The sequence below is a fragment of the Macrotis lagotis genome, chromosome 2 (assembly GCF_037893015.1).
Source record: "Macrotis lagotis isolate mMagLag1 chromosome 2, bilby.v1.9.chrom.fasta, whole genome shotgun sequence".
In the NCBI taxonomy this organism is placed as follows: Eukaryota; Metazoa; Chordata; class Mammalia; order Peramelemorphia; family Peramelidae; genus Macrotis; species Macrotis lagotis.
In genome coordinates, this window is record NC_133659.1 from 202051052 (window position 1) to 202063570 (window position 12519).

The 12519-nt window shown below is 41.1% G+C and overlaps 1 protein-coding gene across 3 annotated transcripts in view; it reads right to left on the bottom strand.

Annotated features, from left to right (window-relative positions):
- The window catches only part of SCN4A (sodium voltage-gated channel alpha subunit 4), a 93698-nt gene extending 83035 nt beyond the window's left edge, over nucleotides 1–10663 (bottom strand). For all 3 annotated transcript variants that reach the window (XM_074224475.1, XM_074224474.1, XM_074224476.1), the window contains exon 1: nucleotides 10525–10663. The gene's annotated coding sequence lies outside the window, so the exon portion shown is untranslated. The remainder of the gene's footprint in view (nucleotides 1–10524) is intronic.
- Nucleotides 10664–12519: the final 1856 nt, after the last annotated feature.

Below are 12519 nucleotides of genomic sequence, written 5' to 3' on the forward strand. Positions count from 1 at the left end.
AGTAATATGAGATGAAACTTGGAAGTGAAGGGTGGCGCCTTTGAAGGGAGGGCCTTGAATGCCAGGCCAAAGATTTTGACCTTTTCTTAGCAGGCAGTTCAATGAAACATGACCCATACTTGGCAGTCTTCACTTCAACATGTTTGCCAATAACCTTGCAAGATGCTGCCTTGAAATAAATGTTTTATGTCTTTATATCTTTAATTTTGTATAGTGCCTCATATGTAGTAGGCACTTATTAAATGCTTGTTTTATTGGATTGGGTCTATAAAAGGGAAGAAGAGTTTATATTGAAAAAATATGGAGACAGCTAAATAGAGCATTGGTTCTAAAATCAAGAGGACATGAATTCAAACTACTAGGTGTGTGTTCCTGGGCAAATCATTTAACCTTGATTGCCTCCAGAAAAAAAAGAAAGAAAAATATGGAAAATATAAAAGGGATAAAAAATGTACCTATAGCCCCCAAAATAGAAACAAACAGCCCTTTGTACCATTTCATTTAATGCACTATATAGAGGAAGAAGTTCTGGAATTTAGAGTCAGGAGGCCTGAATTCAGTCATCACCAAAGCCTGATTCCTCAACAGTAACATGAGGGAGGGCATTGGATTAAAGAGTCCCTGAATTCTGACATTGTATGATTCTAGGAATTCATGGATAGAATATCAATATTTCTCAGGTAAAAGTTTGGTGATTATGAATAGGTTATGAAACACTTATTTGTTGAATTTTTCTTTGCTCTATGTATACTGCTTTCTCACTATCAAGGTGGAATGACCCAACCATAGATAAGGAGTAATACCTCATATTTCTATAAGTATTAGAGTTGGAAAAATGCTTCATATATATTGTCTCATTTGATCCAGCTAGATGGTTCAGTGATTGGCACACAGGATTTAGAATCTGGGATTCTGCCTCAGACACTTATTCCCAGAACCCTGGGAAGTCATTTTATCTCTTCTAGCCTCATCTACAAAATGAGAATGATAATAATAGCATTTACCTCCCAGGATTATCATGAGAATCAAATTTAGAAAACATATCTAAAACAGATATTTACAAAATTTACAAAAAAATCTACAAAAATATCTTTAAGATTTTGTAAATCTTAGAGAGTAAATTATTCATGTTACTGTACACCCTAACAACAACATGGAAGTGATGATCAACCCTGATGGACTTGCTCATCCCTTTAGTGCAACAACCAGGGACAATTTTGGGCTATCTGCAATGGAGAATACCATCTGTATCCAGAGAAAGAATTATGGACTTTGAACAAAGACCAAAGACTATTACCATCAAATTAGAAAAAAAAAGCATTATATTTTTATTTAATTTTACTATCTCATACTTTATTTTTCTTCCATAAGGATATGATTTCTGTGTCATCACATTCAACTGAGATCAATGTATAATATGGAACCAATGTAAACAATAACAGAATACCTTCTGTGGGGGTGGGGGGAGGGAAGCAAGAATGGGGGAAAAATTGTAAAACTCAAAATAAATAAACTTTAAAAATTATTCATATTAGCTATTATTATCCTGGCAACAACCTTATGAAGAAGGGGCTCTTATAATCAGCATTTTATAGAATAGGAGACTGGGACTTAGGGAAAATGACTTGCCCAGGCTCACCCAAATAGTATGCATCTGAGATGGGATTTGACTCCAAGCTGTCTGGATTCCAAACCTAGCGATTCTCTACTGTGCCACACTAGCTCTATCTAGAATTAGCAACAGAAAAGTATTTAGCAAATGACTCCAACCCTTGGAGGTCTGGGAAACCTGTTCCCTCTCCCAATATCTTCACAAACATACTTCTATGCTTCTGAGAGAGACCCAGAAATGGCGCCTAGGGTGTGTGTGTGGGTCTCTTCTAGAGAATGACCAGCATCTTGCCCTGAGCAGACCTGTCTTCACTGCTCAACCCTAATTGATTCATCTCTTGACCTTGGTTCCTTTGGGCATTCCCATTCCTTCCCTGCCCTGGGTGCCAGAATGAAAATGCTTTGGGAATAAAAATAGCAGCTGCTGACTTGGCAGGACAGGGGCCAGAGCATGTTATAGTCTCTTGGGCCAGCTTGGGGTGATGGGGGCTTAAAGTTTCTTGGTAGAGCCTCTGCTCTTTCCCCCCACCCCCACCCCATGGGCAGGGAAGGAAGTTTCCCTTTAGCCCTCTCTTTAGCCAGTCCATCTTCTAGAACCCCTTCCTGGCAGTTCTATTGCCCACAGCCTAGAAGCATGACAAGACTTTCTCCCTTTCCACCAGTACCCCTCCTTTTAGGTCTCATGGGCAAGCCTCTATTCTAGAGCTTAGTCTTTTTTTGCCAACTTTATTCTAGTAACTCCTTGTCACTTACATAATCAACAAGCATTCATTAAATCCCTACTTTATTCTGGCCACTATACTGCAGGTAGATACAAAGAAGGAAATAATCCCTACTCTTGAATAATCCCTACTCTTACATTCTATCAGGGAGACAATATGTGGCAGCTATATGTCACAATGGATAAAGGATTGGACCTGGAGTCAAAAAGACCTGAATTCAAAGCCAGCTTCAGAGTCTTACTAGCTATGTGATCTTAGACAAATCACTTAACCGCTAGCTGTCATTATTATGTATTATAAACATACACAAAATAGATGCAAAATACAAGGTGGGTTAAATGTATGGTAGTTTGGAAGGAAGGGTGTTAGAAGTTGAGGGGGTCATGAAAGACTTCATGAAGAAAATACTAATTGAGTTGCATCTTGAAAGAAGAGAGGTACTGATGATACAGAGGTGAAAAAGTAGTGTATTTCAGGCATGGGGCAGTTAGATTCTAGGCTTGGAGGCAGGAAGATCTGAGTTCAAATCCAGATTCAGATACTTATTAGCTGGGTGTCCCTAAGCAAGGTACTTAATCCTGTCTACCTGTTTTTTCATCTATAAAATGGACTGGAGAAGGAAATGACAAATCATTCAGGGATCTTTGTCAAGAAAATCCCAGTAGGGGGTCACAAAGAGTTAGACATGACTGAAAACAGCAACAAAATGCAAAGACATAAAGTGCTGTGTGACAGGAACAAGTATGGTAGATTATAGTTTATAGGAGGGGGAATAATGAATCTATAATGAAGTTGAAGAGGTAGATTTAGGGCAGCTTGTGAAGCATTTTAAAAGTCAAATGGAGGAGTTTATATTTAATCCTGGAGGTAATAGGGAGCTGCTGGAGTTTATTGAGTAGGGAAGTGACGTGGTTAGATCTGTGCTTAAGCAAAGCAGCTAGGTGGGACATTGGATAAAGTGCTGGGCCTGGAGTTAGGAAGACCTGAGTTTGAATCTGAACTCAGACACTTACATGTGACTCCAGACAAATTGCTTTACTCTGCTTGCCTTATTTCCCCAAATATGAAAATGAGTTGGAGAAGTATGTTTGCCAAGAAAACCCCATAAGGGGGGTCACAAAGAGTCAGACACAATTGAACAACCAAACATGCTTAAGGAAAATCACTTGAACATCTATCTAGAAGATGGATTGGAGTTGAGACAGACTTGAGGTAGAGAGACCAGTCAAAAGACTAGTGTAATTATCTAGGTGAGAGACAATAAAGACCTGAAGTATGGTAATGTCTGTGTAGGTGTATGAAAGAGCCAGACCATAAAACTACCTTGGAGAGTTAATTTTTCATTTTTCAGTATGAGTATTTAAGCCTCAGAAACTGGGGAAGGGTTTTATTTATTGTTTTATCGATTGTCTTGATTTTTGAAAGTGATAGAAAAATATTAGTAATTTCAATTAAACTCAAAGTGTATCATGCAAACATTTCCCCTCAGAAAGCCAGATGTTAAATATTTACCTCAGCACACCTCTGAATGTGTGTGGGTAGAGAGAAAAGGTAAGATCTAAGAGATACCGTGAAGGTAGAAATGATATATCAAATACTACTGAGGTTCCCACAGGGGATACCCAGAGAAAATAGGATGCCTTTAACAGAAATCAGGAAGTTTGAAAAAAGGGCAAGGGAGGGAATAATAAGTTCTGTTTTGGACATGTGGAGTTTGAGATATCTTTGGCACATCTAACCTTCAGCATCAGCTTTCTCTGGAGGGCATCTTGGTACACAGAATGAACATTGGCTGAACCTCATAGTGTAAATGGAAAGGAACATTGGACTGAATATCAGAAAGCCTGGGTTCCAGTTCAAGCTACGCTGCTTATTAATTGTACGACCTTGGACAAGTCAGCTAACTTCTCTGAATCTGTTTCCTTATTTGGAAAATGGTTATAATACTACATTCTCTTCCTCACAGACTTGTCTTGAAAATCACATGAATCATTGTATATTGTCTTATATAAACATTTAAGACTATTATTATTATTAAAAATCTGCTCTTCAATGTAGAATTAGAGACCCCCTCTCCTAATTCTCCCATCTCACTCTTCATCTTCTGTAATTCCTATACTCAAATTCTCTCAGAAAACTAGGAAAACTTGCTCCTTTGTTTCCTACCCAAACATACTTTTTCAGACTCAGTGTTTTCGCACTGACCATTTTCCATATCTAGGGATGTCCTTTTCCCTATTCTCTGCTGAGTTGTGTTCTCCTACCCCTTCTTTCATAACCATTTTCAAGTGAACTCCTCCAGGAAACTTTCCCTGATTAAATCTCCCTAAGCTCATTGACTTCATTTCCTCCCCATGCATACAGCGATGACGTCCAGAACATGCCTGATTATGTGCTTTATATCTGTTCCCCTGTCTGCATGGTGTGACCTTAGCTTGTTCCCCCTTTAAAAACTGAGTTTCTGGGGAGCAGAAGATGTATCTCATCAGACCAAGAATCTCTCTAGTCCCTAGACTGTTTCCCTAATTAGGGAGAAACCCAGGCCAAAAGGAAATTGCTCTCTGGGAGCCGTAGTTCCAAAAAGATGTGAATTTGAACCTGACTGGAACTACTGGCTAATCCATTGATCCTAGGGAAAGTGTTAGAATTTTTACAGGAGTTGTCCTGGGCTTTGGTGGGAGTGGAACGGGGACACCTGGGAAAGGTGACAGAGAGGAAAAGAGAGACAGAGATGTCTATTTCCCTTCCCCATTGAGTAAATTCAAATCCCTAAATCTAATATTCTCTTCCTGAGACCCATACCCTCCTACTAAACATCTACCTCTCCTACTACCCAAAGCAGCCTTGAATTCCTGGAGTGGGATCAGATATAGCAGATACCTAGCTTAGTCCTTTAGCCACTATGAGGCAGGGTGTTGAGAAGTCTGAGTATGCATATATGCATTTAAACATTTTACTTAATTTTATATAGGAGGAAACTGAGGACCAGAGAGGCAATAAGTCTATGACCTTTTTACTTGTAAACATTTACCTGCCTCTGTATAATTCCAAATATGAGCATCAATCCATTATCAATGACCCACAGGGTCCATTTAATCAGCATTGTCTATCTTTCCTATAAGGGAGAGATTTTCCCAAAAAGTCCCTATGGGAAGAAGCTGTGACTTCTCAGAATTACAGGGCACCCTCAAAGTACTCCACTGTACCCCCATGACACATGTCATCACAGTACACACCAATGACCCCATATGGCATAGCGCTATAACAATAAATAATATGATAGCCTAAAAGCTTCCAGTCCATCATCTTTTAACATGAGCTTGTATCTAAAAATAAACTTAGTCGAATGGATGTGAACCCTTTTAAAATGAAAGAATCTATTTGGTTTGGTCAGCTCATAAATTATGCCCAGTTGCCCTAAGTAAGTTCCTTAAATGATCATCACCCTTTACATTTAGCATTTAGATATGGGGGAGTGGGAAAGGAGGCAAGGGAATAGTATTGGGTACTGTAAATTAGCCTTTTGGTCTCTTGGAGTTTCTTTGTTCATGTCAAGGGTCAGGATTTTCTTGGAAGAGAGGGCAGAGTAGAAATGAAAGGGCTTATTCTGGAATGAGGCTATAGCTTTGTGTTTTGTATAAGAGAAATGATACTTGAGGGATTAGTGGGGAGCTGGAGTTGATATAGACTTGAAACATTTCCCTTTATTTATCTTGCATACCTTCCATCAATTTGTCCTTTCTTCTCGTGATTAAACTGCTGCAGAGAAGCTTCTCAAAACCCCTCATATTTCAAAACTTAGCTTTCCTCCATCTCTCTCCTCCCTCCTCCTCTCCTCTTTCAATCCTCCTTTCCTTCCTTCTTCCTTTCCTGTCTCCTTCTCTCTTCTTTCTCCCTTTCTCATTCCCCCCTCTATCTCCACCTCCCTCTTCTCCTTCCTAACCTCTCTCCTTTTTATCTCCCCTTGTTCCTTCTGTCCCTTTCCTTCCCTCTTCCCCCTTTCTGTGTCTCTCTCCTCTTTTTTCCTCCTCCTCTCTCTTGCTCCCTCTCTCCTCCTCTCCATCTCAGTGTCTGTCTGTCCCTCTCTGTCTCTTTCTCATTCCCTTCTCCCTTCCTCTCCCTCTTCCTTCTCCCTTCCTCCCTCCTCTCTGGTTTCCTCAGAAACATTTACTCATGTCAGGGATCCCTCCCCACCTCCATCCCAATTTGATTCTTTGAAATGATTTAACCACTGAAGAACGTAACACTTTATTTTTTTCTGAGTAGGAAAGTTCACTCATATCCTACATTCTTCAAGAAGCTCTTACTAAACCTCTTCCTCTCCTCACAACATGTCTTCTCTCTGAGATTGCCTTTCATTTACCTTGTTTATAGTTGACTCCCTGATTAGAGTGTAAACTCCTTTAGGGATAGTTGTTTTTTGTCTTTCTTTGTACCTTCACTGCTTTGCAATGTGCCTCATAAACATTTAATAAAAACTGCTTGACTTATGACAGAGACCACCATTACCATTACTAATTTGTGGGTCATTTTTTTAACATGGCAGTAATGGCACTTGACCACAGATTGTTTGGATACCACATAGATGATACTCATGATCCAGGATCTGAGGGATTTGGGAAAGGGAGCTGTATCTTGTGGATCCCAATCCCATTTCCCTCTATCCTCTTGTGAATTCCTGGCATCTTTCCATGGCTTGACAAAACCAGATAACTGAGCTAGCAAAAAATCTTTTCTACCATCACTTCACCAGGCTTATACATTCCCCTCACTCTTGAACACTTCAGTCTTAAGCTACTTCTTCATCTGACTTTGGATTCTTTTCAGTTCATTTCTAGGAAGTAGTCACAATTCTGGGACCAGTGGCTCAGACACACATCTTCCTCTTTTACATTTTAATAGGGACTCATTTTGGGACCTTCCTATTTCATCCTCTCTCTCCTTCCTCAGTCCCTCCACCTCTTGGTTCAGCATAGTCAAGCGGTCCCATGTTCTGACTTGGATCTGAGGCTCACACAAGTCACAAAATCTCTGAATTGGACTGACTTCAGAGACCACTTGATACAAATCTTCCATGAGAGGCCCTTACAATATACTCAACAGGTGGACATCTAGCATGTGTTTGAAGACCTCTAGTGAGAAGGAACTCACTACTTCCCACAACAGCCCGTTTTGCTTTTTATTGTTTAGTCATTTAAGCAGCCTTAATTGTTATAGACTGTTTCTTTACATCAAACCTATATTGGAGGAGGAGGAGGAGGAGGAGGACTATTTCATTCTTTGTTCTAAGCTTCAGGATTTCTTAACCTGCCCCAGACACTTAATATCCATGTGATCCTGGGCAAGTCACTCAATCATGTTTCCCTTAGTTTCCTCATTTGAAAAATGAGTTGAAGAAGGAAATGGCAAACCACTCAGTATCTTTATCAAGCAAACCTTTAAAGGGGGTCAGAGAGTCCAAATACAACTAAAAATGACTTTTAACAACAAGAAAAAATAAACTGTATTCCATTATAATTCATTTCCTTTGTAGGCCTTCCTATTTTATTTTATGCATTTAAAAATATGATTCTTAGAAGGGATCCATAGGCTTCATCAGACTGTCCAATGGGTCCATGACATATACAAGGTTCTTCTAAGACCTAGGGTTCAGCAAAACAAGGCTCTCCCTATGGACCTTCAAATACTTTAAGAGAGCTATCATCCCCAACTCAACCACCCACCAGCTCAATTTGTCACTACTTCATGCTAAATATCCTTCAATCCATTCTTATATTGCAAGAACCTTCACCCTCCTGGCTGTCTTCCCTCCAGTTTATCAGCCTTTAAACACAGTGTTTGCCAAATAGTAGGTGCTTGATAGGTGTTTATTGATTATTATCAACATACTTCCTAAAATCTTGAGGCAAAGACTGAATATTCCAGATGTGGCCTAATTAGGGCAGGAACCTAACCAATACCTAATCTAAGACTTTCTTACCCTCAGGCAGAAGGCCATTTTGTGGTGCTTACCCCCGGGCAAACATTATGCATTAGAACTCTGCCTCCAAGACTCACAAAAATCCTAGCTATGTAGCTAAGGGGTCCAGTAGTGACCTATTGGAGCATAGGAATGATAGACATAGACTTTCAATGCCAATATTTTTCAAGCTCTATTCAAACTGTCCCAGATGTCAATGTTAGTCACATTTTCTCTTCAAAAATATTAACTATGAAACTCAATTTGATAAAAAAAATACTCATTATGTGGAATAATTTTTCAGTATGGAAATAGACTTAATGTATTAAATTTGCTTTACAGCTTTCCCAACCAATCACCTTCTATCCTAGGGATATTTCACACTCCCTAAAATGGTACTTTTAGATTCTCTCGATTATTTCAACTGCCAAAACATTCTGTGTCCTTTTTATTTTGGAATATTCTCCCCCACCCTCCCCATACACACACTCTCAAACATTTTGTATACTTTGAGGAGATATTCAATCACTGATTAACTGATTGACATCACCTCTCCTCCACCCCAACACTCCCAGTCCTATAACACACTGTTTGAAATGAGAGTTGGAATAGGGTTTGGAGTGGGGTGGGAAAAACAAGTACTTTCTTACTTCTCAGGAGGAGTAGAAACCATTTTTAGAAATTACTTAGTTAACAAACCTTCCTGCTTCCTTTCATTTTCTTTTGCCTGAATTGAATCATGAGTCAACTCTCCTTTTTTCTCATTTAAAATGCTGTGTGTACACACACTCACACTAATACACACACTCATACACACCTCTAGGACATATATAGTTTTAGCTTTACATATGTACATATACACCTCATATACATGTTTTTACATACACATCCCCTTACTGCTTTGTGGTTCCATAACATTCTACCACCACCTTCCTCCTCTAAACAAGATAAGTTCACTTCTGGTACTGTGGTCTGTCTGAGCTACCATTCTCACTCCCTCTTATCATTCTGTCCCCTTTCCCTGCAGTCATATAGCCATTTGCTCTATTCCTATCAGACTGCTTGTTAACCCTAGCACTACCCTTTTTCTTATAATGTCATCCCCCCCCCAACCTTCCTGAGTTCCTTCTAGTTACTTCTAGCATATGTTCTTTGCCCCTTTCCTTCTCCTTCTCCTGTCCCCTTTAGGTTCCCAATCCCAATTTCTCCTTCTTCCTCCAATTGCTCAGTTCTTCACAGACCTCCCCCCTCTTTCCTTAACTTTCATTCTTTTACTGACCCAATACCCCTATACCTTCTGCCTTCATTGTTCCCATTCCTGACCAAATTCTGTCGGCCCCTGGCCAACTGCTGTCAGCCCCTGGCCTTCCTTGTGCCTCCTATCTTATTCCTTCCTTAGATAAACTAAAACCTGTTGTCAGATATATACAGGAAAAGAAAGGAAGGAATGAGTGGGTGACATGGTGGGCAGTGCTCTGGGCAGGGGGATCTGCCACGGTATCCTCTCTGGGCATCTCATGAATTTCTATTTCATAGAAGCAAAGAAATAAGCTACCCTTCACCTCAGCTGTTCTTCCTATTCTTTTTTCTCATTTTCTCTCTCCCTAACAAATACTACCTCCTTCCCTTTTCTCTCTTCCCCCCCCCAGAAATTGACTACAGCATTACAAGCTAGCTGAGAGAAGTTTCCACTTTGGGTTGCCTTTAATATGCCCTCCCTGAGAATCAGCATCATCCAGGTTTCTGCCCCTACGTTCCTTCCATCAAAAGAATTAATTTTTTTTCACCCCTGGAATGGAGGGGATCAGTGGTCACTGATGTGCAAGGCCCCACAATAAGGGATAAGGAAAGACAAGGACAGTGTAAGAAACATGGGCAAGGATAGTGTGAACCAGAAGTAAAGAAACAGCAGCAGAAATAGTAACCAAAAAAAAGATAAAAGATGGGAACAGGAGCATCTAGAAGACACTGACGGAGGCAAGAGATAGACAGGGTCAGGAAAAGGATTCAGACAGGGTCAAGGCTAAAAGCAGAAACAAAAGCAGGAGGAGGGGGCAGTGTTTCAGTCAACAGCTCTTAGATTTGGGGGTTGGGACAACGAAGTAAGATTGTTCAAGGCAAAACAGTGCCTCCCTCTAAGCCTTGCTGGAATAGACAAACTACCCTTGGGTTCAGGCTCCCTGTATACTGGGGAAAAGATAGAGGTAACAATAAATGGGGGATATTACTCACAGTTGGACTGGCACAATGAGGTCCCCAATAGTTCTCCGGTTTCTTGCCCTAAGCTTCCACGATTTCTCCCTCTTCAGGCTAAGACTGGGGCTAGGGCTTGAGCTGGGGCTGGGGCTGGGACTCCAGGGGACTTGGCTGGGGGGCCGGCCGGCCAGGGACAGCTGCTACTGCTGATGTCAGAGGGTCATGAGTGAAACCTGAGGACTGAGCCAATCTTCAGGTAGGAAGATTGTCCTTTGCTTAGGTTTCAGACATGGCTCCCAATTCAGCCAGGGGAGGCTGGGACCCTGGGGGCTCCTCACTGATCAGGGGGCCAAATTGATACTGGCAGCTGTTACTTATAAACCCCCTCCCTCTCACACACACCTAACAAAACTCACAAACAACATAGCCCTACAAGCAGTCCCAGACTTATCTTCATATACTTTCACAAACAGATAAATTTACTCAGAAGAAATGCTTGTCCCCATATATGTTAACAGTAAAGCTCACACTCATTCCTACTCACTCCTATCCAGATGTGTGCATTTGTATGCAAGTGTCCAAAAGCTAACATTTATATAAGCTCTCTAAGGTTTACAAAGCACTTTACGTATATTAACTTATTTGATCCTTACAACCCTGGGAAGTAGGTATTATTGTCCCCATTTTAGAAAGGAAGAAACTGAGGCAGAGAGAAATTAGCCGCCTTAGAGTCACAGGCTAGTAAGATTGGAGGTAGGATTCAAATTCAGGTCTTTCTGTTTCGTTCAACACTCTATCCACTCTGCCACCTAGTGGCTCTTTGTAGTAGTACATGCCCAAAGAAGCAACCAAACATCCTTACCAACAAACTTTTATCCAGTAGGTCTAATCAATAAGCATTTATTAATCATTTACTGGGTGCTAGGCACTTTGTGTGTCCTTCTACACATCCCACTCCCCTATTATCTCACATTTGTCAAGATAATACCACTGTATAGGGGGCACCTAGGTGGCACAGAGGTGGGAGTTCTGGGCTTGGAATCAGAAAAACTCATCTTCCTGAGTTCAGATCCTGCCTCAGATGCTACCTCTGTGAACCTAGGTAAGTCACCCAACCCTGTTTGCCTCAGTTTCCCCATCTATAAAATGAACTAGAAAAGGAAATGGCAAACCACTCTGGTACCTTTGCCAAGAAAACCTCCAATGGGGGCATGAAGGGTTAGGCTGAAAAACGACTACACACACACACACACACACACACACACACACAGATACACAATGGCTCCCTGGACTATTTAGGGCTGGTCAGAAAACTGACCTTAGGAATTAGGATTTAGATGTTATCAACCCTAGGTGAGAGAATGTAGAAGGAAACATTTAGGTTTTTCTGCTACTTCTAAAACTCAAATACTCCACCATCTCAACCCCAACTAAAATTTTGCTTTTTACTCCCCACCCAGCATGTAAGGAATTTATAGACTTTGATGACTCCTAGTGGCCCTCAGGTGACTGCTCTATGTGTTGCCTTCTAATATACAAACACATGGTTCTTGAGGAAAAAGTAAGACTGGTGACTTTGCATAGCACCGCCCCCCCCCTTACTTAAATCCAATTCACTTGCATGTCATGGCATTACTTCCATATCATGGTCTTCAAGAATGAAGGACAAGACTTCCAGTCAAGATGGCAGAGAGAAGACAAGCACAGTTCTAAAATCTCCTGATCTTTCCCCATCTTTCCCCATTTCTTAACAGAAATCCAATCCGCAAAACCTAGAAAGGAAAGGCAGGAGAAAGAACACCTACCTCAGGATTTGTCTTTTGCAGTCAGGTTAGTCTAGGCAAAGAGGGCGGATCAGCCTGATTAGCAACAGGGTTGGTGCCCAGGAGCATGAGGGCCCTGAGAACTGGACCTGCTTGATCAGCAGTGGGGCTGGAGCCTGGTCGACCACAGGGACTTGGTCAACTAGGGAGTAGAGGCATTGGTGTTGGCGCTGACCCACGGGAGCTTGCCGACAGGGCTCGGGGGAGA